The following is a 15,310-nucleotide window of genomic DNA, read 5'->3' on the forward strand; positions in this document are numbered from 1 at the left end:
AACTAACTTCTCACTGAAACAGAAGTTAACAGTGTTATGCGTTTGTGCCTCCCACACTGTCAAGTTTAGGAACAAGTACTTAAAGTTTCAAGGTGGCAAGTTTCAGTTATCCACGGAATGGGGAAATTTGTAAATCCACATTAAAATACAACGAGGAAGTAATCACGAAGAATTTCACTGGTTCCATGCTGGGAGAACGAAGTAACAGTCGCAGGAGATTTTCAGTCACCGAGTCATATTCCAAAATCCACGAAGAGATTGTACAAGATGACAGTCACAGGAATATTCTTTAGAACAAGTGGTTGCTACACAACACCCGAATCCATCCAAGTGTTAACGAAAGTGGTCGCCACAGGAAAACTCCAACAGTCCACTTCTGGATCAAAACAGTGACAGTCACACATTCAATATGCACTGCGTGCTGCTCCTTCACCCAGTCCATTTTGGCACAGGAAAAGTATCAAACTTTTACCCATTACTTTAGCAAACTGCAGCTTGCAGTCCGCTGGTCCTCCAACTGACTGTCTGTCTCTGTCTCTCTCTCTCTCTCTCTCTCTCTCTGAGACTGAGAGCTCCAGCAGTCAGTGTAGTGACGTCATACTCCCGCCTCCTGCAGGCTCTCTTAAAGTAACACCCACAGCAAAATGAAACCTGTGATCTCGTAACACTTGCCGCTCACATCTCCTCTCATTGTGTATTAGACATTTCGACCCCCAGGAAAAAATACATCGTCTGCCCGCTCTATCTATTCCTCTCGTAATCTTATAAACGTCCATCCAGTCTCACCCCAGCCTGCGCCGCTCTGGAGAGAACAACACAAGTTTGTGTAACCTCTCGTTATAGCTGTCTTAACCACCCGATCAATCTGTGCAGTCTCTTTCAGGGAGCTGTGAACTTGGATCCAATATCCCTCTGCTCATCGACACTGTTCAGGGTCTTGCATTTAACAGTATACTGTCTCTTTACATTTCACAGTGCACTGTCTCTCTACATTCGACCTACCGAGCTGCCAAGATGATCATCACTAATCAAATCTCACTGAGATTTCTCAGGTCCTGTTGAATTTATTGCCAAGTGCACAAGTACGGGAAGGTGCAGGTACAGAGAAACACTGACTTGTGGCAGCATCACAGGCAAGTACATTCAGATAACACACGGAACACAAATTATACGATTCTCTGCCAGGAACAATCTATAAATATGTTGTGTCCTGATCAATATTAAAGTGTGCATTTTGTGTCAATAACAGACTTGGAAATGTTGAATTTGGTCCCTGTCTTCATCCCTCCTGTAGTCCACAACCAGCTCCTTTGTTTTTGTCACCATGAGGGAGAGGTTGTTTTCTTGACACCACTGTCTCGGGGTGATGACTTCTTCTCTGCAGGCTGCCTCGTTATTATTTGAGATGAGAGCAATCAGTGTAGTGTCGTCAGGGAATTTAATTAGCAAATTGGCGCTGTGGGTGGGGACACAAGTCATGTGAATACAGAGAGTGAAGGAGGGGGCCAAGGAGACAACCCTGTGGGGTATGAGTGCTGAGGGTCAGAGAGACAGAGGTGAGGGAGCCCACTCTTACCACCTGCCGGCGATCTGACAGGAAGTCCAGGATCCAGCTACACAAGGCAGGGTGAGGGCCGAGGTCTCTGAGCTTCTTGTCGATACTTCACGCTTTCGTATGGCTACTGCTCTGCCCATGACTGCAAGGAACTGCAGAGAACCTTGGGGAGCAGAGAACATCAGAGAAACAAGCCTCCCCTCCATGGACTCTTCCTATATTTCCCCTGCGTCGGAAAAGCAGGCCGTGTACTCAAAGATCCTCACAACCCGGACATTCTTGCTGCAAACCCGCTCCCCCATCGGGGAAGAGATACAAAAGCCTTAAAGCGCGAACCAACAGGCTTAAGGACGGCTTCCTGTCTGCGGTTGTAAGCCAAATGAATGGTCTCCAGTCCGATAAAATGGACTCGACCTCACAATGTAACTCGACGTGACCCTGCACCATATGTCTATCTGCACTGCACTTACTCTGCAGCCATAATGCTTTGTTACAGTTATTGCTCTGTCGTATATCAGCTCAATGTACTGTTGTAACGTGTAGAACTGTGTGTGGATGGTACGTCAGGCAAGATTTTCACTGTAGCTCAGTACGTGATGATAATAAACAGATCCCCCATTTTAATTGTGTGAAAATATTAGACAGGCTGAGCTTCTGCTTTGGAACCTCAGAAGGAAACTTCACTGAACTGTTGTTATTTCTGAAGAATGCAAATAAATAGAAAAGGCTTCAATCTCGCATTACGATCTGCGGTAACTGGGATCAGGTGACCGGTGGTGGGTCTCCCATATCAATATCAGAATCAGGTTTAATAGCACCAGCAAATGCCATGAAATTCGTTGTCTCTGCGGCAGCAGTAGAACCAAATTCATAACAATAGATTTTAACAACTATGAATTAACATATGTAACGTTCCGTTATTTTGGCTCGTGTATGTCTAGGGGAAATCCCGCCCAGCACCTGCTTCAGCAGTCCCCTCAGGGTCAATCGTCGCCCGAATCAATCACAAACATCAATCATCAGCCAGCACACCCAGTAAATTTTAACACATACACTTTATAGATATTACTAATTCTAGGGCATTAATATACATGTGATACAGAGAGGAAAGTAATGAAAAAAAAAAGGCGCCAACACTTATTCAAAGTCCAAGTTCTTCGCGCGCTACCGTTGGAGCTCAAGTTCGACGTCAGACGACCACCCGAATTCCGTCGACCCACGGCTCGGGACCACCCGAAGTGATCGACCGGAGCCTCTCCGCACGTCCGCCGTCCTCCTCGTCTCTCCTCCCGACTCCCCGCCAAAACTCAGTCCACAGTCATATCATACAGCATAGCATCCGAAAACAAAACGATACATAACCACCCATTGGCTAATAGCACCCTCTTATCACCCTCTAAACCACAATAAACTGCTAGCGCAAACTCTCTGAAGCGTTAAAACACAACAAAGCCGCATTCCACAGATTAACATAACAAAAATCGCCATTTTAAATGTAACAAAAGAAAGACCCCGTACACTCTCCCCCCACCTAAAAAAAGTCATGCCCTCATGACGTTAACAGAATTCACTAGTACTCCTTGTAAAACACAAAACCCAACCCAGGTGCATAAAGCAGTGACATAACTTTGCAGGGCAGTAGAGATTACACCCTGCTCTCCCGGCGCTATATAAGTGAGTCTTTCCGGGGGATGCCTACTCCTCTGAGGCCTCAGGACTTCCTCTGTGGACTCTCCCTGTTCAGACACCCCAGGTGACCCCTCGAGCCGATCTGTCGGACCTTCCCCTTCACCGGGATCCCTCTGCCCCGGTGAGCCCTCTGGCTCGGGTTCTGCCTCCACCCTCTCCTCCCCCAATGCCGGCTGTAATACAGGCGGCTCTGCAACACCCTCCCTCGGTCCCCCTGACTCAGTGATGGAAGGGCCAAGAGTCTCTTCTCCTGGCACCGGGGAATCAGCGAACGGAAGCAGGTACCACACGTCCGAATCATCATCTTCCGATGACGTATCCCTTCTCGAGGTGGGGACCGGCCCCGTTTTCTTCGCAGCGGCCTCTTCCCGCGCCCCGCGCCCTCGCAGAGTCCTCGTACTAGGAGTAAACTCCCATTCGGACTCTAGGTCCATCTTCACCTCTTGACCCAGAGGCAACAGGTGGTTCCGATGGAGTACCTTGACAGGCCCCTGCCCGCCCTCAGGTCTCACCCGGTAAACCGGGAGATTCGGCATCTGACTCTCCACCACATATGGGGTGGCTGCCCAACGGTCCGCCAACTTGTGCTTACCCTGTAGTCCTAAATTCCGGATGAGGACTCGGTCTCCCGGCAATAGCTGGACGAACTTTACCTTCTGATCATACCTCCTTTTATTCCGCTGGTTCTGCTTGGTGGCTGCCGCCTCAGCCAACTCGTACGCCCTTTTCAACTCTCTCCTCATATCGGACACGTACTTCAGACATGGCTTCGAAGGTATTTCCCCCGCTTCAGTCCCAAAACACAGATCAATGGGCAACCTCGCTTCCCGTCCGAACATCAGATAGTAGGGCGAGTACCCCGTAGCATCATTGCGAGTACAATTGTAACAATGAACCAAATGGGCGATGTGCTGACTCCACTTACTCTTCCGTCCAATCTCCAAGGTGCCGAGCATGTCCAGCAGGGTCCGGTTAAACCTCTCGGGCTGAGGATCACCCTGAGGGTGATAGGGGGTGGTTCTGGACTTTTCAACCCCAAGCATATCCAGCAATTCATGGATAAGCCTGCTCTCGAAGTCCCGTCCCTGATCACTGTGGATCCGCCGGGGAAGGCCATAATGAACAAAGTACTTCTCCCATAACACCTTCGCCACTGTAGTCGCTTTCTGATCCTTAGTAGGAAAAGCCTGCGCATATCTAGTGTAGTGATCCGTGAGGACCAAAACATTCGCGGTATTGCTGGTGTCCGGCTCAATAGACAGGAAATCCATACACACCAGGTCCATGGGTCCTGCACTCTGCAAGTGGGATAACGGAGCCGCCTGCGCAGGCAAGGTCTTCCTCCTGACGCAACGGCTACAGGTCTTACAGTATTCTTCCACCTCCCCCCTCATCCGGGGCCAGTAAAACCGGTCCTTGACTAATCCATAGGTCTTCTCTACCCCTAAGTGCCCGGAATCATCATGTAGAGCCTGAAGCACAGCCTTTCGATACTTCTCGGGCATGACCAGCTGCCAGCGCCGGGGGTGGTCCGGAGGCGAAGTGACTCGGTACAGGACGTGGTTCTTCAGCTTCAACCGGGGCCACTCCTTCAGTAGTAGAGGAACGGAGGCATGTTTCGCCTTCTCCACCTGCCCCATATCACCCTGGCTAACCGCGTACCAGATAGTGCCAAGGCTTGGGTCATCACGCTGAGCCGCCTGTACTTCCTGGTGACTCAACTCCGGCAGCTGCCGGTTCCTCAGAGCAGTCACATTACAGTAACCAGTGGGCAGCGCGTCACCGTCAGCCCCCAGTTGATCTACTGCCCGATCCGTTCCCATCTGTGCTCCTACTTCCCCGTCGCTCCCAACTTGACACATGGCCTTTACTCCCTGGGCAGGGACACTCTTCCACTCCTCGGCCGTGCCCGACTCGTCGTGCGCCCGACGAGACAGGGCATCTGCATCGATGTTCCGACTCCCCGGGCGGTACTTCAGGCTGAACTCATAGGCAGACAAGGCTGCTACCCACCGGTGCCCAGTAGCGTCCAGCTTCGCCGAAGTCAGGATATAAGTGAGGGGGTTGTTATCAGTTCTCACTTCAAACTGGGCCCCGTATAGGTAGTCACTCAACTTGTCTACCACCGCCCATTTCAATGCCAAGAACTCCAGCTTGTGAGTGGGATAGTTTCTCTCAGATGGCGACAAGCTCCGACTGACAAACGCCACTGGCCTCAATCCGTTTCCCTGTTCCTGGTACAGAACAGCCCCAAGACCCTCGTGACTGGCATCAGTGTGTAGAACATACGGCTTCCGGGGATCAGCAAAAGCCAACACTGGGGCCTGTGTCAGCGCCCTTTTTAGAGATTGGAACGCCTCCTCACATTGAGCATCCCACCTCACTCCAAAAGGCTCCCCCGGGTTCAAGTATCCTCCTACCTCCGACCCTCGGTCTCCCTTCCTCCTCCTCCCCCCCATAGGTGGATAGCCACACAACAGCTGGTTCAATGGATGACTCATTTTCGCATATCCTTTCACGAATCGCCGGTAATATCCGCAAAACCCCAAAAACGAGCGTAAGGCGCTCACCTTCTGAGGTCTCGGCCAGGTGGTGACTGCGGCTATCTTATCCGGATCGGTGGCCACTCCATTTCGCGAGATTATGTGCCCAACATAACTGACTGACGTCTTACAGAACTGGCATTTATCCAGGGAAAGTTTTAACCCTTCCTCTTTCAGCCGACTCAGCACCTTCAGCAGCCGCTCCTCATGTTCCTCCAACGTAGATCCGAACACTATCAGGTCGTCCAGGTACACCAATACCTCCAGCAGGTTCATGTCCCCCACTGTCCGCTCCATGAGCCGCTGAAAGGTGGCTGGGGCCCCCGAGATACCTTGGGGCATTCGTTCGAACTGGAAAAACCCCAGGGGACAGATAAAGGCTGTCTTCTCCTTATCAGTCTCGCTCATCGGAATCTGGTAATACCCACTCCGCAAATCCACAAGTACAACTTTCCCGAAAAAAAAATCCAAATCCCGGACGAGCCCCCACTTGTAACGTTCCGTTATTTTGGCTCGTGTATGTCTAGGGGAAATCCCGCCCAGCACCTGCTTCAGCAGTCCCCTCAGGGTCAATCGTCGCCCGAATCAATCACAAACATCAATCATCAGCCAGCACACCCAGTAAATTTTAACACATACACTTTATAGATATTACTAATTCTAGGGCATTAATATACATGTGATACAGAGAGGAAAGTAATGAAAAAAAAAAGGCGCCAACACTTATTCAAAGTCCAAGTTCTTCGCGCGCTACCGTTGGAGCTCAAGTTCGACGTCAGACGACCACCCGAATTCCGTCGACCCACGGCTCGGGACCACCCGAAGTGATCGACCGGAGCCTCTCCGCACGTCCGCCGTCCTCCTCGTCTCTCCTCCCGACTCCCCGCCAAAACTCAGTCCACAGTCATATCATACAGCATAGCATCCGAAAACAAAACGATACATAACCACCCATTGGCTAATAGCACCCTCTTATCACCCTCTAAACCACAATAAACTGCTAGCGCAAACTCTCTGAAGCGTTAAAACACAACAAAGCCGCATTCCACAGATTAACATAACAAAAATCGCCATTTTAAATGTAACAAAAGAAAGACCCCGTACACATATATATTAAATAGTTAAATTATATAAGTAGTGCAAAAATAAAATAAAAAAATGTAATAAACTCTTTCAATTGTGTGGGAATTCTGGAGCAAAGTTTAACTGAACCGTACACATTATGAGAAGCTCAGAAAAATAGAAAATGCTAAATTCTCATATGAATGGGTCATATACCCAGAAATATTGGCTGCACTTTGGCGGGCCGAAACAGTGGAATAGACCATTAGACAATAAAATATTGGAGCAGAAGTAGGCCATTTGGGTCATCGAGTCTGCACCGCCATTCAATCATGGGTTGATCCAATTCTTCCAGTCATCCCAATTACCCTGCCTTCACCCCTTACCCTTTGATGCTTTGGCTAATCAAGAACCTATCTACCTCTGCCTTAAATACACCCAGTGACTTGGCCTCCACAGCAGATCATGGCAACAAATTCCTCCTATTTACCACCGACACTCTTAAGAAATTTCTCCGCATCTCTGTCCTAAATGGCCGTCCTTCAATATGGAAGTCTCTTGTCCTAGAATCCCCTACCATGGGAAATCAACTTTGCCATATCTAATCTGTTCAGTTCATTTAACAATCAAAATGTTTCTATGAGATCCCCCCCTCATTCTCCTGAACTCCAGGGAATACCGCCCAAGAGCTGCCAGACCTTCCTGATACGGTAGACCTTTCATTCCTGGAAACATTCTCGTGAATCTTCTCTGAACCCTCTCCAATGTCAGTATATCATTTGTAAAATAAGGATCCGAAAACTGCACACAATAGTCTGTGTGATCTCAGGGGTGCCTTATAGAGACTCACCATCGCATCCCTGCTCTTATATTCTATACCTCTAGAAATGAATGCCAACGTTGCATTTGCCTTCTTCACCACCGACTCAACCTGGAAGTTAACCTTTAGGGTATCCTGCACAAGGACTCCCAAGTCCATTTGCATCTCTGCATTTTGAATTCTCTCTCCATCTAAATAATAGTCTGCCTATTTATTTCGTCCACCAGAGTGAATGACCATACACTTTCCAACATTGTATTTCATTTGCCACTCCCTTGCCCATTCCCCTAAGCTATCTAAGTCTCTCTGCAGGCTCCGCAATCTCTCCAGTTACTTCCTTCCGAACCTGAGGGTGCATTCCATCAGGTCCGGGAGATTTATCCACACTCAGACTATTAAGCTTCCTGAATGAAGTCGAATATTGAAATGCCTGGATAGAGAAGTCGTGGAGGACTACAGTATCTGGTTATCACAATGGCATAAATACAACTTAAATATACAAACGATAGGCTTGCTCCCCGGCTTGAGATTCTAAATTGGAGAATGACGCTTTATTCACAAAATCCTCATAGCCCACAGTGACCGTGCACTGATCCCAGCAATGCAACCCGCCACTGCAGCCCCACAGTGCACTATGTACAGATTGCAAAGCTACGAAGTTGTATGTGAATAGACTCCCCTCCCCCCAACTCCACTCTTTCTGCGTCACCAGCAGGCTGGGACATCTCACATCTCGCTGCCTCCGCCAGGCCATTAAACTGTGAACACCTGTGGTCAGGGACTGATCTCTGGGGTACTCCAAACGCTACCCCCTTCCAGTCTGAAAACGACCCACTCATCCAGCCGCGCACTACCGGCCGTTTATCGATCTGCAACGGGAAAGCCCAAATAAACTACTCCTGAGGTTCAATACCATTGCTGACTCTGAGTTTACCACCGTCAAATGCCAGAAGGGACATAATAATCAGAAAGTCTCTAGTCGCAGCCGTGTAAATAAAACGTGATCTCAGTGGGTGTGTGGCGCATGCTCAGAATGCGAAGGAGACAGACAAACTGAGCCAAGTCACAGACTGATGAAGGGGATGAATGATCGATTTTGATACAGAGAGAGAAGCAGAGAGTTTGATATTGTGCCTGATGCCGGAACTGTAGCCAGTTAGAAGATGAACTCTTTTTCCTCCAAATTGTTTTGAGCTGTGACAGTGTTTTTATCAGAAGGCACCATGGAGACTAAAATTTTCTGAATTGAAATACTGTCCTTCACCCACTGATATGCTTTGCAAACTTTTAACAGTGTAGAAAAGTCAAAGCACTTGTGCATGGGAATCACAAACACGTTAGTTCCGCTGTATCTGTCACTTCACCAGCGCTTGAATGCCGCCGATCCTTGAATGTGGAGGCGGAGATGCTGGAGAAGACAGCGCCCCACTCGCTACAAGGAGACCCCGATCACGTGTCCATGTCCGTGATCTGATTGGATACATTGCCATGACGTTGATAGCAGTGTTATGTCATTCACTGGCTCTTATTTTGGAAAGGATTCAGTCGGCCATCGCAGATACAACAACAGCTTCGTACTGGGAAGCGGCCGTTCACCTACTCCGTGTGTGCAAAGAGACTCATTCAGTTAACCCACCTTGTGATGCTCCGGTGAGTTCACAATAAATAGAGGCCACATTTCAGTCCAGAGTGAGTAAAGAGTTTTACTTAATCATCCCAGCTGCTGCAACATCAGCAACTTCACATCAGGGAGGAAATTCAAATCAGTTCTATGCTAAATGTTTAACCATCACGATGACTGAAGGCAGCTGCAGGTTCATGAGGGACTGCTACCGTCAAAATTTGCAGTTCTTGCGGCTGCTCATCGCACCCAGTACTGAACCCTAGTCACTGAGGATTGGAGCAGTCTGATCTGCTGATGTTAGCCTTAAACTGGACTGATGTTTAATATTGTGGATCTGTGAAAGATAAAGCAGTTCTGTATCAAATCCCGTGTCTCAGGTACTTACTATCTCTATCACACTCACAATGTATACTGTAGAGTCCACTCGGCCCATCTGGTCCCTGCCCATGTTTCTGTTCCATATCAGTATATCAAAATCTATCCCTGCCGTTTCCCTCTCACTCTCCCTGTGATGACAGGTTGCAACTAGTCACCACTCCGTGGGATAGATTTCCCTTGAATTTCACGGAATCATAGAAATCTACATTACGTTACAGGCCCTTCGGCCCACAGTGTTGTGCCGACCATGTAACTTACTCTAGAATCTGCCTAGAATTTCCCTTCTGCATAGCCCTTTATTTTCCTAGTCTCCATGTACCTATCTAAGAGTCTCTTAAAAGACCCTATTGTGTCCGCCTCTACCACCGTTGCTGGCGATGCATTCCACACACACACCACTCTTTGTTTAGAAAACGTAGCTCTGAAATCTCCTCTGTACCTACTTCCAAGCACCTTAAACCTATGACCCCTCGTGTTAGCTGTTTCAGCCCTGGGAAGAAGCCTCCGGCTATCCACATGACCAATGCCTCTGATCCTACACACCTGCATCAATGTCCTGCATGCTTCTTTCCAGGCTGAATAAGAGACTGAGCGCACTGGGGTTATGACATTCTTCAGGGCTCTTGTTAAAGTTGGTTAAACTCCTTCTTCCCTGCTCTTTTCAACGTTTTGTGTCATTTTCACTCTTTTCAAAGGACCGCGCTTCAGACAGCTTGGTGGTCCCCCGTGTTTTATATCTGCATTTGTAAGAAGGTTCTACTTTGGCATCAGAAACGCGGAAAGTTTGCTGATATTAAGTGTATTGTTTATGGGAGCTGCTTTGTGCGTTAAAAGAGCTGCTCAGTTATCCACATTTAAAAAAAAACTGAGGTACGGACGTGAAACCTTTGCTTGCAGAAACCTTTAATGGCACCGTAATTACCCAGAAACCTCTGCGTTGCAATTTTCGCTGTCGCTGAAGCATCGATCGAATGCGCAGGCGTCAGGGTTGCGGATGGTCCCGAATATCACGCATGCGTGCAGTATGCAAATGGTCTCGGGTATCCATGGGCTTCAGGAAATCGGCTCAGGTAAGATGTGAGCTGCCGGTAAGAATGAATCTCTGGGCGCGGGTTTTTCAACACCGACTTCGGGGACATTTGCTGTGAACTCCGGACATCGTGACCTGGAATCCCGGGACAGTCCTGCTCCCTTCCCTCTCTTTCAGCCCCAGGCTCCGAACACGGGCCCCGGGAAGCTTCCGGCTGATGAGGGAATGGGAGCCGATGGATCTCTCAGACAGAACTGAGCTCCAGCTGTCTAAATGCAAGGATTGGGAACTCGGAGAAAGGGAAGAAAATCTTTTATATCACCAGGTGAGAAAATCACCTTTGTTCTATCTCCAATCACAAACAAGAGAAAGTCTGCAGATGCCCAGAGTGAATGGGTCAAAACATGTCCTCATGGCGAGAAAGGTCCAGAACAAGAGGAGGTAGAACGAGTAACACACACAAAATGCTGAAGGAACTCAGCATTAGTACTCTTTTCCATAGATGCTGCCTGGCCTGCTGAGTTCCTCCAGCATTTTGTGTGTGTTGCTTGTTCTACCTCCTCTTGTTCTGGACCTTTCTACCCGTGAGGACATGTTTTGACCCATTCACTCTGGGTACATAATGATACCAAGCACCTTTGCCCTGAACAACAAGTAGCTTTCACATCACAAATGTTCCAGACTCCAGTGAGACAGACTACTGCCCTTCTCTTTATACTTTATTGTCACCAAACAATTGATACCAGAACATACAATCATCACAGCGATATTTGATTCTGCGCTTTCCGCTCCCTGGAGTACAAATATTAAATATTAAAGATATTAAAAATTAGTAAATATTAAAAATTTAAATTATAAATCATAAATAGAAAATAGAAAAATGGAAAGTAAGGTAGTGCAAAAAAACCGAGAAATAGGTCCGGATATTTGGAGGGCATGGCCCAGATCCGGGTCAGGATCCATTCAGCAGTCTTATCACAGTTGGAAAGAAGCTGTTCCCAAATCTGGCCGTATGAGTCTTGAAGCTCCTGAGCCTTCTCCCGGAGGGAAGAGGGACAAAAAGCATGTTGGCTGGGTAGGCCGTGTCCTTGATTATCCTGGCAGCGCTGCTCCGACAGCGTGCAGTGTAAAGTGAGTCCAAGGATGGAAGATTGGTTTGTGTGATGTTCTGCGCCGTGTTCACAATCTTCTGCAGCTTCTTTCGATCTTGGACAGGACAACTTCCATACCAGGTTGTGATGCACCCAAGAAGAGCGCTTTCTACAGTGCATCTATAAAAATTAGTGAGGGTTTTAGGGGACAGGCAAAATTTCTTTAGTTTTCTCAGGAAGTAAAGGTGCTGGTGGGCCTTCTTGGCAGTGAACTCTACTTGGTTGGACCAAGTCAGGTCATTTGTGATATTGACCCCGAGGAACTTAAAGCTTTTGACCTGTTCCACTGATGTAAATTGGGTCGTGCGGTCCGCTACTCCTTCTGAAGTCAACAACCAATTCCTTCGTCTTGCTGACATTGAGAGATAGGTTATTGTCTTTGCAACATGCCACCAGGTTCTTAATTTCCTCTCTGTACTCAAACTCATCATTACCCGAGATACGGCCTACAATTGTTGTGTCATCAGCAAACTTATATATTGAGTTCGATGGAAACTTGGCTACACAGTCATGGGTGTACAGTGAGTACAGCAGGGGGCTGAGTACACAGCCCTGTGGGGCACTGGAGCTCAGAGTGATTGTAGAGGACAGCTTGTCCCCTATTTTTACAGCCTGGGTCCTGTCTGTGAGGAAATTGAAGATCCGACTGCAGATCTGAGCGCTAAGGCCCAGGTTCCGGAGCGTAGGAATCAGTTTATTTGGAATGATGGTATTAAAGGCAGAGCTGTAGTCAATGAAAAGGAGCCTTACGTATGCGTCTTTATTCTTCAGGTGTCCTAAGGAGGAATGTAGGGCCAGAGAGATGGCATCTGACGTAGACCTGTTGCTCCGGTAGGCGAATTGCAAAGTGTCGAGGTTGACCGGTAGGCTGTGGTTGATGTGTGCCATAACCAATCTCTCAAAACACTTCATCGCAATTGATGTCAGAGCCACAGGTCGATAGTCATTCAGGCATGCCACCTTGCTCTTCTTCGGCACTGGGATTATCGATGCCTTCTTAAAACACGAGGGGATCTTAGACTGAAGCAAGGAGCAGTTGAAGATGTCAGCAAACACTCCAGCTAGCTCGCTTGCACAGGCCCAGAGAACCTGTCCTGGGACGCCACCTGGGCCCGAGGCCTTCCTTGGATTTATCTCAGGAAGGCCATTCTAACGCCCTCCTCAATGCCACCAGGTCCAGTTCATCCGGAGGAAGCGGGATGCTCCTTTTCTGTTCGAATCTGGCGTAGAATACATTTAGTTCATCAGGAAGAGAAGCATCACAGTTATTGATATTCCCAGCCTTTTCTTTGCTCTCAGTGATCTCATTTAGACCCTGCCGCATCCCTCTGGTTAGCCTGGACTTCCAACTTGGCTTGATATTGCCTCTTGGCACCCTTAATGGCTTTCCGGAGTTCACACCTGGATTCCGTGTAGCAACTGGTATCCCCGGACCTAAAAGCCACAGCAGTAGCCTTTAAAAGGGACGACCTCATACTGCAACCAAGGTTTCCGGTTAGGTAATACCTGGATTGTCTTGCGAGATAATACTCATTGGTATTGCCATCACTAAGTTCACCACCATCAGTCACCTGGGGGAGGGTTCAGGAGAAATGTTTATGTCCAGTATAGAAACTGGTGTTCCCTGTGTGTATTGTGGCAATGCAAAAGTTGCTGGAGAATTTGCAAGTGGGAAGAAGTGGAGTGATATTTGGAAATCTGACTTTTTAAAGCATAATTTAGCAAGAAAATCACATATAGGCCGTGTGCAAAAGCACTGGTGAGAAAATCCTTCATTACCTGCTATAGGCCTGCTACATAGGTTGTGTGAGAGTGCAGATGAACTCAATTGAACCCAGAGGAGATCAAAGTTCTTATCGCCAGTGATTTGGTTGCTGTTGAAATGAATACCTCTGTATATAAAGTTCAGTTTTCACATGTTGTCACTGGGCAAGAATTGTGCAGCACAAGATTTTTGAACACACTGGTCATTACAAATTAGAGGGGACATTGGTGGGAATGTGGGGAGACTTCCAGTGTCCCTGATACCCTCACATACCTGACTCCCTATGACCCTGCACGTTAGGGAGTTGGAGCTGGAAATGGATGAATTCCGGATCATTCAGAAATCAGAGGGGATGATAGATATGACACGAAGAGAGGTGAGTTACACCCAAGGTGCAGGACACAGGAAACTGGATGAGAGTCAGGAAGGAGAATGAGGTTAAATAGCCATCACTGAGTACTCTTGTGGCCATCCCCCAGGACAACAGGTAGACCACGTTAGAAACTGTTGGCAGGGAATTAGCTAGCACAGGAAAGTCAAAGGGCTGATAGGGGATTTGTTAGTTAGGGGAACAGAACTAGAAGGGGACTAATATCCTAGTGGTCATGCTTGCTAGTGCTAGTGGATGTTAAACTGAAGTTGCAGGGTGGATGGGAGCCTGAATACCAGAACAGATAGTGGAGTCATTGAAGTGAATTGACTTTATTACTTACATCCTTCATATACATGTGGAGTAGAAATCTTTATGTTCCGTCTCCATCTAAATGTGCAATTTGTAGTAATTTGTAATAAACAGTATGTACATCAGAATGGTCAATATAATATAGAAATACAATTGTATCAGCATAAATATATCAGTCTGATGACCTGGTGGAAGGAGCTGTCCCAGAGCCTGTTGGTTCTGGCTTTCATGCTGTGGTACCATTTCCCGGATGGTAGCAGCTGGAATAGTTTGTGGTTGGGGGTGAATCAGGTCTCCAGTGATCCATCAGGCCCTTTTTTACACATCTGTCAGTGTAAGTGTCATGAATAGTGGAAAGTTCACATCTACAAATGCACTGGGCTGTCCGCACCACTCTCTGCAGAGTCCAGCGATTGAGGGAGGTACAGATCCCATACCAGGCAGTAATGCAGCCAGCCAAGATGCTCTCTATTTTGCCCCTGTAGAAAGTTCTTTACATTTGGGGGCACATTCCAAACTTCTTCAGCTTCTGAGGTGAAACTGGCATGCTTGTGCCTTTTTCACCACACAGCCGGGATGTACAGACCACGTGAGATCCTCGACGATGTTTATGCCAAGGAACTTAAATCTGTTTACCCTCTCAACTCCAGATCCATTGATGTCAATAGGGGTTAGCCTGTCTCCATTCCTTCTGTAATCCACAACCAGCACCTTTGTTTCTGTGACATCGAGGAAGTGGTTGTTTTCTTGACACCAGTCAAATGTTGTTCAAACTTCAGACAAAGTCAACAATCAAAAGATTGAGCATGGTGCTTCGAATGTACTGAGCTGTGTAAATCAAATGCAAGAAACATCATGGGAAAGCCAGATGAGCTCAGTGTATTGAATTATGATATTGTTACCATTACTGGGACTTGGTTGAAACCAAAAGTCTGAGGGATTGAGAGGAACAAATTTACAGAGAGATCACAGACTATGCCAGAAACAAAGACTGATACAGTAAGTGATTTT

General features: G+C 47.6%; 1 protein-coding gene across 1 annotated transcript in view; it reads left to right on the plus strand.

Moving 5' to 3' along the window:
- LOC140206820 (uncharacterized) overlaps positions 1–15,310 on the plus strand; it is a 107,051-nt gene that overhangs the window by 85,073 nt on the left and 6,668 nt on the right. The gene's annotated exons all lie outside the window — the stretch shown is intronic.

This window comes from Mobula birostris, chromosome 13 (assembly GCF_030028105.1).
Source record: "Mobula birostris isolate sMobBir1 chromosome 13, sMobBir1.hap1, whole genome shotgun sequence".
In the NCBI taxonomy this organism is placed as follows: domain Eukaryota; kingdom Metazoa; phylum Chordata; class Chondrichthyes; order Myliobatiformes; family Myliobatidae; genus Mobula; species Mobula birostris.